Below are 15,621 nucleotides of genomic sequence, written 5' to 3'. Positions count from 1 at the left end.
AATAATAGCACTTGGTCGGGTTGCCTTTGTCTCAAAGAAAAAGAAATAAACTTGGTCGGGTTGCCCAAATATCCATAAGGTCTCCAAAGTGGAAATTTGAGCAGTTCCGGTAGGTACTAGCAGATCCATAGCCGCTCTGTGTAGTATAAAATGTGAATAATTTTGCTTTGGGAATACACGGGTATACAACCTGCAAATATGATACTCAGGTGCCATCATTCTAATGAAATGGTACAGTAGTCTTGCATGCGCGTGCTGCCCGTTCTGTCTGCTAAACTAATTCATGTATTTATTTGACCTTTATCAACTCAAAATCATTCATATCTCTTTAAAAAAATTGATTTCAATTTTTATATATTTGAACTCATGGCGAGGAGACCTTTAAAACAAGGTGGACCCTTGAATATATGTGAGTTTAAAAACCGAGATTCCACTCATTTCATAATAACATGTTTCACTAATTTCAAAACTGATTTCACATATTTAAAAATAGATTTGACTCAATTTCATATAAGATATTTCACTCATTTGAAATAAATAAATTCATAATAACATATTCCACCCATTTCAAAAAGGGAAATGATTCCATTTAGCCGACTGATTTTTTGAGTCCTGCCGTCTCCCAAGGGCGACGCGTGTCCTAGTGGGCCTAGGCACACTCCCATCCACATCTCTTTCCTTACTCTTCTCCCCTTCCTCAGCCATCCAGCCTCCTTCATCACGTTGCGTCTAGAATGTAGAGCGCCCATGGAGGTAGCATTCAAGGAGCAGCTACCGGCTTCAACAACAAGCATCCATGAAGGAAGCATGTGAGCTCGCCGGCTGACACGACCGACGATGGGGCGGCGCTCTGGACTGGAGCTTGGGGATGGATGGCCTTGCGGTCGGTGGCGGTGACGGCTATGCAGGTAGTCCAAGATGGCGACGGCGAACGTCGGTGCTCAACATCGGCAACTTAGACAAGCTTTGGCAACATTATCTTTGTTGCAAAAAAAAAATCTGCAACAAGACTTGTGTTGGAGAAAAAAAATCTGCAACAAATCTCAATTGCAATTTCTTCGCAACAAAACTTCTGTTACAAAAAAATCTGCAACAACACCTCAGTTGCCATTTTCTTTTTTGCAAAAAAATAGTTGCAAAACATTTCTACAACAAGGCCTCTGTGTAGGATCGAGGAGATACAGGCTAGGGGGGGGGGATGAATAGACACTTAACAAGGCAAAGGTGTAGTTTTAAGTTTTCTTGATAATTAGGAAGATTTTAGCACTGGTTAAGTCGCAACCAATACTTCCTACACATGCATATCTAGAGATAGGGCGTTGGAATAGTAACAACATGCTACTGCAAGAAAAGTAAAGGGAGTAGAGATAGGAAGATCAAACGCAATAAAGACACAATGAATTTTGGCGTGGTTTGGATAGATGGTGCTATCATATATCCGCGTTGATGAAGACTTCAACGCATGGAGGGTAACGGTTGTGCGAGTCCATAGAGGGCTTCACCTATGAAGGGTCATGAAGAAGCAACCTTGTCTATTCCACCATGACTTACGCCCATAAAGGACTAGCCTCACTCAAGGTAGATCCTCATGAAGTAGGCGATCTTCTTGCCCTTACAAACTCCTTGGTTCAACTCCACATGATCTTGGAGGCTCCCAAGTGACACATAACCAATCTAGGAGGCACCACTCTCCAAACGGTAATAGATGTTGTTGATAATGAAATCCTTGCTCTTGTGCTTCAAAAGATAGTCTCAACACTCACTCTCTCACATACTTGGCTTGGGTAGGAGAAGGATTGGAGTGGAAAGCAACTTGGGGACGCTAGAAATGAAGGTTCAAATGGTTGGATTTGAATGCCTTGATCTCAATACAAGTGGAGGTGGTTCTCTCTCAGAAAATGGATATGGGAAGTGTAGTTTCGTTCTGGTGGCTCTCTCTGAGAGTGAGTTGATGTAGGGTGGAACCCTAGGTTCCGATCTTTCATGATTTGGAGGGGGATCCCCGAAGAACACGAACACAAGAGAGGGGAAACACTTAAATCAACGAGATCCAATCACACATATGCTAAAATCCACATACACAAAGAGGGGTACAAAGGTCCAAATCCAACACAAGATGATACAAGAGGTAACTAGTTCATCCCAATCCTTGGAGGAGTTGAGGTCTTGAATCCTAGAAGGATCTTTCCATGATGGGGTCTTGATTCCCCTATGGGATCTTCTCCAAAGGAGGTCTTGAACTCCAATGGAGTGGTCTCTCTCTCTCTCTCTCTCTCTCAAGAGAAGAGTAGTAGGATCAAAGCTCACATACAAATGAGCTATCCTATTTGCTAACCCTAAATGGTGTAGTAGGAGGAGTATATATAGTGTTCGTCCACGAAGGGGTAAGTGAGAGGCAAATGGGTACTTGGGCCTCGGTCCGAGTCATGCGCACAGGCAAAGGCCGGATGATCCGGGCTCCGAGGGTCCGAAGGATTCGGGCAGCCGTCCGGATCATCCGGCTATGTCATAGCCGTCGTCGGGGGTCCGGATGTCCGAGTGGTCGTCCGGATGTCCTGGTGGGTTCGGATGATCCGGGAGGGGGTCCAGATGATCCGGCTTCGTCCGGGCTTATGTTGTAGTCTTCGGGGCGCGTAGCTAGATCGTCCGGGCCAGGGGCCGGATCATCCGGGCATCGGCCAGGTCGTCTAGGAGGGGATCCGGATGATCCGTGCAAGTGCAGACTTGTCCGTTCTTCCGTCTTCTCTTCCACGCTTCCCTCATGGATGGTGTAGTCTTTCCTTGGAGCTTGCACTCCTCGACATTTGTGAAGCTCCAACAATACCTATGCATGCACGATGGAGGGTGTTGGTGCAATGATATGCCCCTTGTGTTTTGGAGTTTGTTGACATAAAAGTATGGGACTTATGTGTTTGCTAGTGGACATAGAGTAACAGGTCCTGAGATGTCGAGGAGTTTGACGCAAACGACGAAGATAATCTCCCTGCGTTGTAGCGAAGGTTATCACCGAAGATGAAGCTAACAAGAGTGACCCCTAAAAATCACTAAAGTTCAAGCAATTGGTTCAGTGTTTGTTCGAAGAAAATGACTGCATTCGAGGAAGAATGAAGACGAAGTGAAGAAGTAGCATTTATTTCGTTCTTCTTCTTCTTCTTTCATTGAGTCATAGGACCACCGTACTATTAAGAGGGGTGTAGCGTTCGAAACTTTGATTCTCTGAAGCTAAACCCAAATCCTATGAAAGTTGTGAGAGAAATCTCTTTGTGTTCCGAGCAAATACTTGCCAGCAAGAGGCTGTGATCTTCTTCGCTGTGAGAGATTTGTCTCGGACCGAGGAGTTAGCATTTCTTGTTCAAGTAATGTTACCGTTGATCCAAAAAATCCGGCCGTTGTGAACGTGTCGGCTGGACCATGTGTCCAAGATGGCCATTTCCCATCTGGGAAGGCTACGGCTATAAATAGCCACCCCGCGCCGGCTTTGTCCGGTGGCTGCTCCATTTTATTCTGAGAAGATTGTTGAGCAACCCACTCTGTGAGCGTTTTGAGTTTAAAATCCATCGAGAGAAAACCCCTAGAGCCAAAGAATTAGATAGTGGTTAGCATCACTCGAATCAAAGTCCAGTACGCTCCGCCTATTACTCTTGAGAGCTGCAAACTCTCTAGACGGTTAGGTGCCAATTTCTTCAAAGACCAAGAGTGATTGTGGTTCTCGAAGACGTCTGTAAAGGTTCGGAGATCGCCTTCAAGTATCTACCATGAGTAATCGGCATTGGTTGACGAATTGATTGTCGAGGAGAATATGGTAAAGAGAGTTTATCTTCCTAAGTCATAGCCCCTCCAACCAGACATAGTCCTTGTGCAGAAGGATGAACTGGTCGAACAATTACCCTGTCGCCATCGAGCACCACTGGTTACCTTTGTTACCCATGTTTTCATTCGATGTTTTTCCATCATGTGATTTGTCTTGATGCATGTCTGGTTTCCTTTTGGTACTTAGTTTTAGCTCACTATAGTTTGTTTTCATTCGTTTCCGCTGCTGGGTTCTGAGAGTTTTGAGTTTTTCGAAGAAAATTAAAAACTCCTATTCACCCCCTCTAGTAGACATACTTCGTTCCTACAATTGGTATCAGAGCAAGGTACTCCTTGACTCTGCTCATTTTAGTCTAATGACTTTTGTGACGCCCGGGGTAATCCTGCTACAGTAATTTCCTACTAATGATGCCACGTCACCACGGTCACTGTTGCTAAATTCACGTTGGTTCAAAAACGATTCAAATTCAAATTTAAATTATAATTGCATTTTTCAAACTCACTAACATATGAACTAAAATGTTCATCATGTGGCAAATATTCTCTGGATATTTATCATGCTGGATTCGATGTTAAATGATATGTTTAAAATGCCCAAACGTTTTGAAGAGCAACAAAACAATTATTTTAATGGCTTTGATAATTATTAAAATTGCCAAACTATTTTGTTTTTAGGTAAAACTTTTTGTCGCAGTGGGCAAAATGCTTATGATAATTTTAGAGTGTGGTCCTACATTTTTCATGGCCAAGCATTTGTGAAATGAATTAAATCTGAGTTGGCAAATAAAACAAAAACCTAAAATGTAATAAACAAACCCCCCTGGCCAACTGGGCCATGAGGCCCAGCTGGCCGACCCACTACCTATGGCCTATATGGCCACCACCTCCACCCTAGCCCACCACACCCAAACCCTAAACCAGCCCACTGTTCACCCAGCCCCCTTCTTCATTCTGGATCGGGAGAAGACCTGATCCTGCGCTCCACCGCCGCCTCCCCGACACGGCACCCCACCGCCGCCCCGCCCTGTCGCCGGGCCACCCCGCCGCCGCCGGCCGCCTCCCCGGCTCCCTCCCTCACCGCCTCTCCCGTCCCCATGTGAGCCGCCCGCCGCCCCGCTCGCCCCTTTTCCTCCCGGTCGCCGCGCCCCTCCACGCCGTCCGTGGCCGCCGCACCGGCCGAGCGCAACACGCCCTGGCCGCGCCACCGCGTCGTCCCCTCCGGCCACGGCCACCGGCGGCCGCGCCCCGCTCCCGCTCGCCCGCACATGCCCCGCTTGCCCCCCTGCTGGCCTCGGCCACCGCCGCACGGCCACACGTCGCCGGCCACGCCGGGCCATGCCACCCGGCCGCCCGCTGCTCCGGCCGACCCCCCGCCACCTCGCCTGCCTCCGCCCAGCAGCCCCCCTTCACCCCCTTCGGCACCCCAGCGGCTACCGCACCGACCGGCTCGGCCATGGCCGCTGGCCGCGTGCGTGCCCCGCCCAGCCCGGACATGTCCCGTGCGCCAAAGGGTGTGGCCTGGACATTGTCCGGCCATGTGTGGTGCTGCCCTGGACGTGTCCGGCTGGACACTGTCCAGTGGCCCAGTACTACTGTCACTAAAAAAAGATAATAAAAATAATAATGTTAATTAATTAATTAATTAGTTAATTAGGTATTTTAATTAAGTTAATTATTCTGTTAATTAGTCTAACTAATATTAGCTAATCTAATTAGTTAGTGTTTGAGGCAATGACATGCGGGTCTGTTGACCCTGTTGTCCAGTCAACTCTGTTGACTGTTGACCATTGACCAGTTTATTAAAATTAATTCTAAATGCTTAAAACTTCAGAAAATAATATAAAATAAACCGTAGCTCGGATCGAAAAACTTTGAACATGAAAGTTGCTCAGAACGAGAGACGAATCCGGATACACAGCCCGTTCGTCCACCACACATCCCTAGCATAGCAAACACGCAAGTTTCCCCCTCCGATTCATTTGTCCGAAAACGCGAAACACCGGGGATATTTTTTCGGATGTTTCCCCCCTTCACCGGTATCACCTCATGTTGCGTTAGGTCACCCCTAGCACCGCACATTGCCATGTTATGCTTTGTGTTGCCTTCTTTGCTCTGTTATTTATTGTGTTCCCCCTCCGTTACTTCTTTCCGGTAGACCCCGAGACCGCTACCGGTACCCCCGATCGACTACGGTGTTGACGACCCCTCCTTGCCAGAGCAACCAGGCAAGCCCCCCCCTTTGATCAACCCGATATCGCCTATTCTTCTCTCTACTGCTTGCATTAGAGTAGTGTAGCATGTTACTGCTTTCCGTTAATCCTATCCTGATGCATAGCCTGTCCTTGCTACTACTGTTGTTCCCTTTACCTGCAATCCTAATGCTTAGTATAGGATGCTAGTTTATCATCAGTGGCCCTACATTCTGTTCCGTCTGCCATGCTATACTATCGGGCCGTGATCACTCGGGAGGTGATCACGGGTATATACTATATACTTTATACATGATACATGTGATGACTAAAGTCGGGTTGGCTCGAGGAGTACCCGCGGTTGATTCACGAATTGGGGGCTGGAAGGACATACTTTCCCGACGGCCCTCTGTGTGGATCTTTGTGGTGAAGCGACGGGGAAGGTTGAGACCACCTAGGAGAGAGGTGGGCCTGGCCCTGGTCGGCGTTCACGGTTATTTCAAAACAACACGCTTAACGAGATCTTGGTATTTGATCTGAGTCTGGCTACTGGCCTATACGCACTAACCATCTACGCGGGGACAGTTATGGGCACTCGATGTCGTGGTATCAGCCGAAGCCTTCATGACGTCAGCGACTGAGCGGCGCGCGCCGAGTTGGACCGCGTAACGCAACTTCCTTTGTAATGGAGGTTGCTAGGTCTGCTCACCGGCCGCGTACGCAACGTGCAGGTGTGCGATGGGCGATGGGCCCAGACCCCTGCGCGCATAGGATTTAGACCGGCGTGCTGACCTCTCTGTTGTGCCTAGGTAGGGTTGCAACGTGTTGATCTTCCAAGGCCGGGCATGACCCAGGAAAGTGTGTTCGGCCAAATGGGATCGAGCGTGTTGGGTTATGTGGTGCACCCCTGCAGGGAAGTTGATCTATTCGAATAGCCATGTCCCTCGGTAAAAGGACGACCCGGAGTTGTACCTTGACCTTATGACAACTAGAACCGGATACTTAATAAAACACACCCTTCCAAGTGCCAAATACAACCGGTGATCGCTCTCTCACAGGGCGACGAGGGGAGGATCATCGGTTAGGATTATGCTATGCGATGATACTTGGTGAACTTACCATATACTCTTTTCTCCTGCTGCAAGATGGAGCTTACCAGAAGTGTAGTCTTCGATAGGATTAGCTATCCCCCCTTATTCCGGCATTCTACAGTTCAGTCCACATATGATGCCCTTATTCCATTTGATACCAATGCATACATATGTAGTGTAGCTCTTTGCTTGCGAGTACTTTGGATGAGTACTCACGGTTGCTTTGCTCCCTCTTTTCCCCCTTTCTATACCCGATTGCTGCGACCAGACGTTGGAGCCCAGGAGCCAGACGCCACCGTCGACGATGACTACTACTACTCGGGAGGTGCCTATTACTACGTGCAGCCCGCTGACGATGACCAGGAGTAGTTTAGGAGGATCCCAGGCAGGAGGCCTGCGCCTCTTTCGATCTGCATCCCAGTTTGTGCTAGCCTTCTTAAGGCAAACTTGTTTAACTTATGTCTGTACTCAGATATTGTTGCTTCCGCTAACTCGTCTATGATCGCGCTCTTGTATTCGAGCCCTCGAGGCCCCTGGCTTGTAATATGATGCTTGTATGACTTATTTTATTTGTAGAGTTGTGTTGTGATATCTTCCCATGAGTCCCTGATCTTGATCGTACACGTTTGCGTGTATGATTAGTGTATGATTGAATCGGGGGCGTCACAACTTTGGAGTTTAAGTATGTCTTCAATGAAGTAAAAATCACATCTCAAGACTCCCATATTCGATGGGACATACTAACCCTTCTGGAAAGAGAAGATGAAGATCTGTCTCCGAGCAATAGATGATGATATGTGTAACTTGGTGTAGTTCGGGCTCACAGTCGCTATACCTCACCGACGAAGAAAAGAAGCTCATTCAGCTGGATGCTCAAGCCAAAGACGAGATTGGCGGCCATCTCAGTCAAGCGCAATTTCTTCGCTATCGCAAGTGTGAAACTGTGAAGGAATTGTGAGACGTCCTCGAGAAGATCAATGAAGGAGTTCCAACTCAGACAGAAGCTCGAATTGATACTCTTCGAGCGAAATTCAATCGCTTCAAGCGCATTGGAAATGAAAGCTGTCAGCAAACCTTTGACTGTCTCAGTGACATAGCAAATGAAATTCAAGGTCTCGCGCCAAAGACATGACTGGCCATGAAGTTGTGAAGAAACCGCTCCGATCACCCGACAGTTCATTTGACACTCTTGTCTTGATGATTTGCGAATGTCCCGATTTCAAATCCCTCGACTCTGCTGATATTATGGAAAGACTGAACACTCAGGAGGAACAAGAAGAAGAGAAGAGAGATCTCTATGGCTCCAATCAATGAAAAAATCATGCTCTGAAGGCTGTAGCTGATTCTTCCTCCGAAGGAAATGCCGAAGAAGATTCAGATTGTAATGCCCCGAGACCGATGTGCCAGGTGTCTTCCAGTTATTCGCTGTTGTTGCCTTGTCATTTGCTTGCGTGTCATGCATTTCATATCATGTCATCATGTGCATAGCTTTTGCATACATGTTCGTCTCATGCATCCGAGCATTTTCCCCGTTGTCCGTTTTCCATTCCGGCGCTCCAATGTCCTCCGGTGTCCCCTTTCTACCTCTTTTTGTGTGCAGGCGTAAAACGTTTTCGGATTGGATTGAGACTTGTCATGCGGTCTTGGTTTACTACCGGTAGACCGCCTGTCAAGTTTCGTGCCATTTGAACTTCGTTTGATGCTCCAACGGTTAACCGAGGAACCGAAAAGGCCTCGTGTGTGTTGCAGCCCAATACCCCTCCAAAGTGGCCCAAAACCCACCTAAACCCCCTTCTATCAGCTAGGCTGTTCGATCACGATCGCGTGGCCGCAAATCGCACCTCAATTTGGAGCCTCCTAGCTCCCTCCACCTCTATATATAGACCTTCCCCGAAATTTTCGGATCTCTTCCCCGAAACCCTAGTCTCCCTTCTTCCTCCGCGCGCCGGACAACGTCCGCCGGCGTCGGACGTGTCCGTTTCCTCCCCCGCAGCCACTGAGGGCTTGCCACGTGTCCCCGGCCGGCCTCCTCCGCCGTGGCCCGCCGCAGCCCAGGGCGGGCCCTCTCCACCACGCGATCGGGCTGCGCCCCCGCCGCCCGCAGCCTGCGCGCCCCGCCGCCCGCTGGCTCGCGCCGCCGCCCGGAGCCGCGCGCCGCCGCCGACATTGCCGCACCGCCACCTTGCTGCTCCGCCGCCACGCCTTCGCCTCCTTGTCACCTCGCCGCGGGAGACGCCGCCCCGCCGTCCGGCGCCTCCTCGTCGCCGGAGCGCCCCGGATCCGGCCGCCCCCTTCTCCGGCGAGCTTCTCCACTCCGGCCGCCTCTTCTTCTCCGGTGAACAGGAATCCCACCGACCTCGACATCCGCGCCCGATCCAGATCCGATCTGAGATTCGGTTGACTTTTGCACCCTAACCCTAATTTTTTTGCATAGTTCATCGTGGCATAACTTCATCACTGTTGCTCCGATTCGTGCGTGTAGCATATCAAATGTTCGTCTCGACGAGTACTCCATTTCATCTCATTGCATCATGTTCATTTGAGCTCATCTTGATGCCCTAAATGCTATTGGAAGGGTGCTAGTTTCTGTTAGTTTTAGATCCTTAACAAGATTTGGACATTTGTCATTTTTGCCATGATTAATGTGTGCATGTTATGATCTTGAGCCCTACATGTGTTTTGAAGTATGCCATGCCATCTTTACAGGGGTGTATGCCATGTATTTTTGTGATCTCTGTGGTGACTAGCACAAGCATGCAAAGTAGCTTACTTAATGTTGCTGATTTCAGGGACTTAAAAATATTCTAAGTCTTTGTCCTCTCTATATTTTTATGCCATGTGTTCTTGTTGCTACAGAGGGATCCATGCCTCTTTTGAGCATGATCAGTAAGGATGTTTTGTAGATAATGTTGTGCTCTATCCATCCATGCCTTTGCTTGCAATTATGGAGCACCCTAGATTGACTCAATCGAGCTCTAATTTTGCTATAAAATGTTCCTGGTAGATTGTTTACATGTTATGCAATTTTTCCGAGGTTGTTGTAGTTGATCCATGCATGCTATGAGGTTGTTCTTGCCATGTTTAGCTTCCATGCCTTGTCTACTTGCTGGGTGTATGCTTAGTTTGTCATGCTATGCCTTGTGATGAGTGCATCGAGCTCGTTAACATGCCTACTTAATATTTGTTTTGCCATGTTCCAGTTTTTCTTCTAAGTCTGAATCTGTTAACATAACTTGCTATGTTCACTTGGTTGCCATTGTATTTTCTGATCCCTTTTGGCTTATGGTCAGTAAGGGACTTTTGTTGTATGCTTTGAGTAGCTTCATGCCATGCCTTGCTTTGCCATGATATGTCCCTGTAGCATGTTGTTATCTTGCTCTAAACATTGATTCCTGATGTTAAATTCCTGACTTGTTATTTTCACAAAGTGTGTAACCTGTTATCTTTTGCACTTTTGCCATGCTTGTTTGAACCTGTTATTGAGTGAATTAGCCGTAGCTCAGTGTTCATCTTTTTTCAAGCATCTTGATTGGATCACTGCCATGTATTTTGTTGCTATGTTAGAGTGTTGTAACTTGTTGTTCTTGATGCATTTAGGTGGCCTCGTGCTGTTAATCGCAGACCGGTGCCATATTTGTTTTGCTTGGCATTTGCAAACCGTGCATCCGATTCCGGTGATCTTTATATCATTTTCGACCAAAATCAACTCGCCTTTACAGTGGCACTCTTGGTTTTTTCCAAGTTGAGGCCAGGTTCAATCTTTCCTTTCCGAAGCATGCGTATGCATTGCATATCACATCCCGCATATCATGCCATGTTTTGCATCATGTTGCTTGCGCATTGCACCGTGGTTGATTGTGTCTCCCTTTGCTTGTGTTCTTGATTTGGGTAGAGCCGGGAGACGAGTTCGTGTTCGAGGAACCCATCGAGTTCGTTTTCGAGGAGAACTTTGCAGGCAAGATGACCATACCCTCGAAATCACTTCTATCTTTGCTTGCTAGATGCTCGCTCTTTTGCTATGCCTATGCTGCGATACCTACCACTTGCTATGTCATGCCTCCCATATTGTTAAGCCAAGCCTCTAACCCACCTTGTCCTAGCAAACCATTGTTTGGCTATGTTACCTCTTTGCTCAGCCCCTCTTATAGCGTTGTTAGTTGTAGGTGAAGATTGGAGGTTGTTTCCATGTTGGAACATGGATATTTGTTGGGATATCACAATATCTCTTATTTAATTAATGCATCTATATACTTGGTAAAGGGTGGAAGGCTCGGCCTTATGCCTGGTGTTTTGTTGCACTCTTGCCGCTCTAGTTTCCGTCATACCGGTGTTATGTTCCTTGATTTTGCGTTTCTTACACGGTTGGGTTATAATGGGAACCCCTTGACAGTTCGCCTTGAATAAAATTCCTCCAGCAAGGCCCAACATTGGTTTTACCATTTGCCACCTAGCCTTTTCCCTTGGGAGTCGCGCATCCCGAGGGTCATCTTTATTTTAACCCCCCCGGGCCAGTGCTCCTCTGAGTGTTGGTCCAAACTAGAGCCCCTTGCAGCGCCACCTCGGGGAAACTCGAGGGCTGGTTTTAGTTGTACGAATTGCTTATCCGGTGTGCCCTGAGAACGAGATATGTGCAGCTCCTATCGGGATTTGTCGGCACATTCGGGTGGTCTTGCTGGACTTGTTTTACCATTGTCGAGATGTCTTGTAACCGGGATTCCGAGTCTGATCGGATGGTCTTGGGAGAAGGAATATCCTTCGTTGACCGTGAGAGCTTGTGATGGGCTAAGTTGGGACACCCCTGCAGGGTTTTGAACTTTCGAAAGGCGTGCCCGCGGTTATGGGCAGATGGGAATTTGTTAATGTCCGGTTGTAGAAAACCTGAAACTTATCTTAACTAGAATGCATCAACCGCGTGTGTAGCCGTGATGGTCTCTTTCCGGCGGAGTCCGGGAAGTGAACACGGTGTTGGAGTTATGCTTGACGTAGGTTATTCTAGGATCACTTCTTGATCATAGATTCTCGAACGTGCTTTGCCTTCTCTTCTCGCTCTCTTTTGCATATGTTAGCCACCATATATGCTAGTGCTTGCTACAGCTCCACCTCATACCTTTTCCCTACCTATAAGCTTAAATAGTCTTGATCGCGAGGGTGTGAGATTGCTGAGTCCCCGTGACTCACAGATTAATTCCAAACCTAGTTTGCAGGTGCCGTTGTTACCATGCAGGTGACACAGCTAAGCTCAAGGAGGAGCTCGATGAAGATCGTGTTCGTTATGTTGTTTTTCCGTTTCAAGTTGATCAGTAGTGGAGCCCAGTTGGGGCGATCGGGGATCTGTAGCATTAGAGGTAGTCTTCTTTTATTTTGGTTCTGTAGCCGGACCTTGATTGTATCTGGATTATGTAATGCTTTAATCATGTATTGTGTGAAGTGGCGATTGTAAGCCAACTATGTATCCTTTTCGTTATTCATTACATGGGTTGTGTGAAGATTACCTCTCTTGCGACATTGCCTTCAATGTGGTTATGCCTCTAAGTCATGCTTCGACACGTGGGAGATATACCGCATCGAGGGTGTTACATATTGGTATCAGAGCCTTCCCCGACTTAGGAGCCCCCTGCTTGATCGAATCGCTGGCGTTGTTGAGTCTAGAAAAAATGTTTTGAGTCATTTAGGATTATATATATCGGAGAGTAGGATTGTTTTTACTCCCCAGTCCCTTCGTCGCTCTGGTGAGGCATCCTGACGTAGAGTTTTGACTCTTCTCTTCTCAAATTTCACAAAATTTTTTTAGGATCACGCGGATATCTTGGAATCGTCCCGTTGGTTTTGTAACGAGAACATTGTTCTTGGTGCCTCCTGACATTTAGGGGTTGTGGCAGTGTCCAGGGAGTTGAGCTCTGAGGTGTTGTCGTCACAATTTTATCATTGCAGTTCTGGAATACCTGAGTTTCGCCGACATCGAAAATCTCTTTTATGCAGTTATTGGTGAGATAACCTCGACGCCACCCAGTACTGGGGGGGGGAGTTCGGGAGTATTGCCATAACTCGTATAACGGATGATTTTCGAATGTTGAGGTAAATGATTTTCGAAGGTTTCTTAGTTATGTGTTGAAGGATGGATACATATGGATGTAGGATTTGCTAGCTTTGGGTGAGATATTATGATTCCCCTGTATCCCCAACACCTGATTGCATAACTAGAAAGTTTTGGGAGTTTATAAGTGGGAATTCAAGTAGCTCTTAGGATATCTTTCCGACAGAGGTATGATATGAAATTGGGGTTCGACGTCTAGTGGTCCGCCTATCCACGATTGGTTTTACAGTAGTCTTGTTGTGTCTTAAAGAGTCCTTGGCTATGCTGACTCGGGGACGCTTCATATGTCATGTGCACTGCCTTGTACATGATGGTGCTGTACGATCGAGCCCGTGTAGGCCCCACCACGAAAACTTCGGACGAAATCTCTATCATATGTTTGTTCCGGCTTATTCTGCAAGCCAATACTACTAGGGAAAAGCCTACCAGCAGCGAGGGTTTTGGGCCTCTCAGTAGCGCGGGCACCGGCGCTACTAATAAGGCGCTACAGCTAACGTATAGCAGTAGCGCCAGTTGTCCCACGCTACTGCTATACATGAATAGCTGTAGCGCTCTTTGGGAAAGGGCGCTACTGATATTATCTGCAGCGCTGTTTGCTGGGACGCGCTACTGACAATGCGGCGCTACTGCTAAATTTCCCCCCTCGCTACTACTAGTTTATTTATTAGTTTTTTTCCTGCATATTTGTTTTGTATTTGTTTTGTATTTGAATAGGCTTTATACAATAATCTTTAGCATATCATACACATACAAATGTAATCATAGCATATACATACAATTAGTCTCATCAAATCATGTCATCATCATAATCATCATCCAACACAAAGTGGTCTCTCGTCATCATCTCGAAAATAGCGATACAAGTCTCGAATGATATGCAAATACATCGTCATCCATCTAAACAATGATATACGCGAGAAGAGCTATCACTTTGAGAACATGAGTTCGTATCCCTCTTTCGCATTAGCGTGAACCTCTAAACTAACTACTGCCTGTCGCTCGGAAACTGGAAGGGCCTGACACTCCGGCCACTTGTCGTATATATACTCCTGGCATAGCACTTCTTCGCCATCTATGATCTATGCACCTGCATCATCACATGAGTCGATGATACGCAACATATATAGTTGAGCAACAGAAAGAGACAAACTTGGCAAAAATAAAAACAACATATCATAAGCATAAATAACAAAGTTCATCGTACCCCAAAATGCCCTAACTAGAGTGATTTTCGCTAGTCGAGGAGGAGGACGGTTTAATTACATCACAAATAAAGTTTCACTGTGCATAACTCAAAGTTTTGTCATACAGAAAGTATGGACTAAACGGACACATTGTCATATATCGACAATGACTCCAACATGTCGTTCCATCCACCCAAGTGAGGGAGATAGTCCCCGAGCCTAGTCAGTGTTGTCTCGTAAACCTTTTTCACTGGGTCCCAACGGTGCCGGGCCCTGAGGACTTCACGCTCCTGCGGGACGGTGAACTCCGCCAAGGGGTCTGGGATGCCCAGACTTGCGGCTTCCGCGTCCTCCTTGGCCCATTTGGACCTCTTTCCGCCGTAACCACGGCTTCCGAGGTGGTGGCTCCCAATGTTCCTCTCTTGAAGCCCCTTCATGTACTTAGACTTCTTTTGGCATCTTCGGCCTCGCAAGCCTCCTTGAATATTTGAAACTACTCTTCCGTGATTGTCGGATTATCCTTTACAATCTCGGAGTAGGGTTCCTTCTTGTCGATGATCCTTGCTTTCACTCGATTTTTCCAGGCGGCCAACGCGTCACTAAACTTGGTCATGGCATGTTTGTTTATCTTCTTCATTGCCGGGTCCTCATCGGGATCTTTATAATCCTTCTCATTCCGGCTCGGGAACAAGAATATCTGGTGAAACTTCTTTAGGAGGGAGCTCCTCATATTTTCTATCTTCTGTAGTTTCTCATCATTGATGGTGGCGGTTGTCCGTACGATGCAACCTATTTTATTGCCGTAGCATCGACGCGCTTCCTTGGGCGCCGTTGGCTCAAAATTGCCGTCGTCCACCTCCGTGACCACCACTCTAGTAGTCCTGAGTTTGTTAGGAACCCGTTGCCTCTTTGCTTTCGGTTCTACATCGGCTCCGCTCCCCGAGGCAGCGCCGGTCTCAGTCTCAGCGTCGGCCTCGATGCCGGTCTGAGTCTGAGCGCCGGTCTCAGTCTCAGCACCGGTCTGCGTGTCGGTCTCAGTCCCCGATGCCACCGGTGGGCCCAGCAATAACATCGGTTGATCATCGGTAAGGCTAAAAAATTCGTCTGCCGCCCGGTAGGCGTCATCGCAATCACCAGAACCTTGTCCTTCATCGTTGCTAGCCATGTTTCCTATGATTAAATCTAGTCAATTAATTCTAGACCTAATAAAATGAATAATGACATAAAAAGGCCTATTGTTTTGCAGGAATGTT

The sequence above is a fragment of the Triticum urartu genome, chromosome 5, assembly GCF_003073215.2.
Source record: "Triticum urartu cultivar G1812 chromosome 5, Tu2.1, whole genome shotgun sequence".
Classification (NCBI taxonomy): Eukaryota; Viridiplantae; Streptophyta; class Magnoliopsida; order Poales; family Poaceae; genus Triticum; species Triticum urartu.
The sequence above is the reverse complement of the archived record's forward strand: the minus strand, read 5'-3'. Positions refer to the sequence as shown.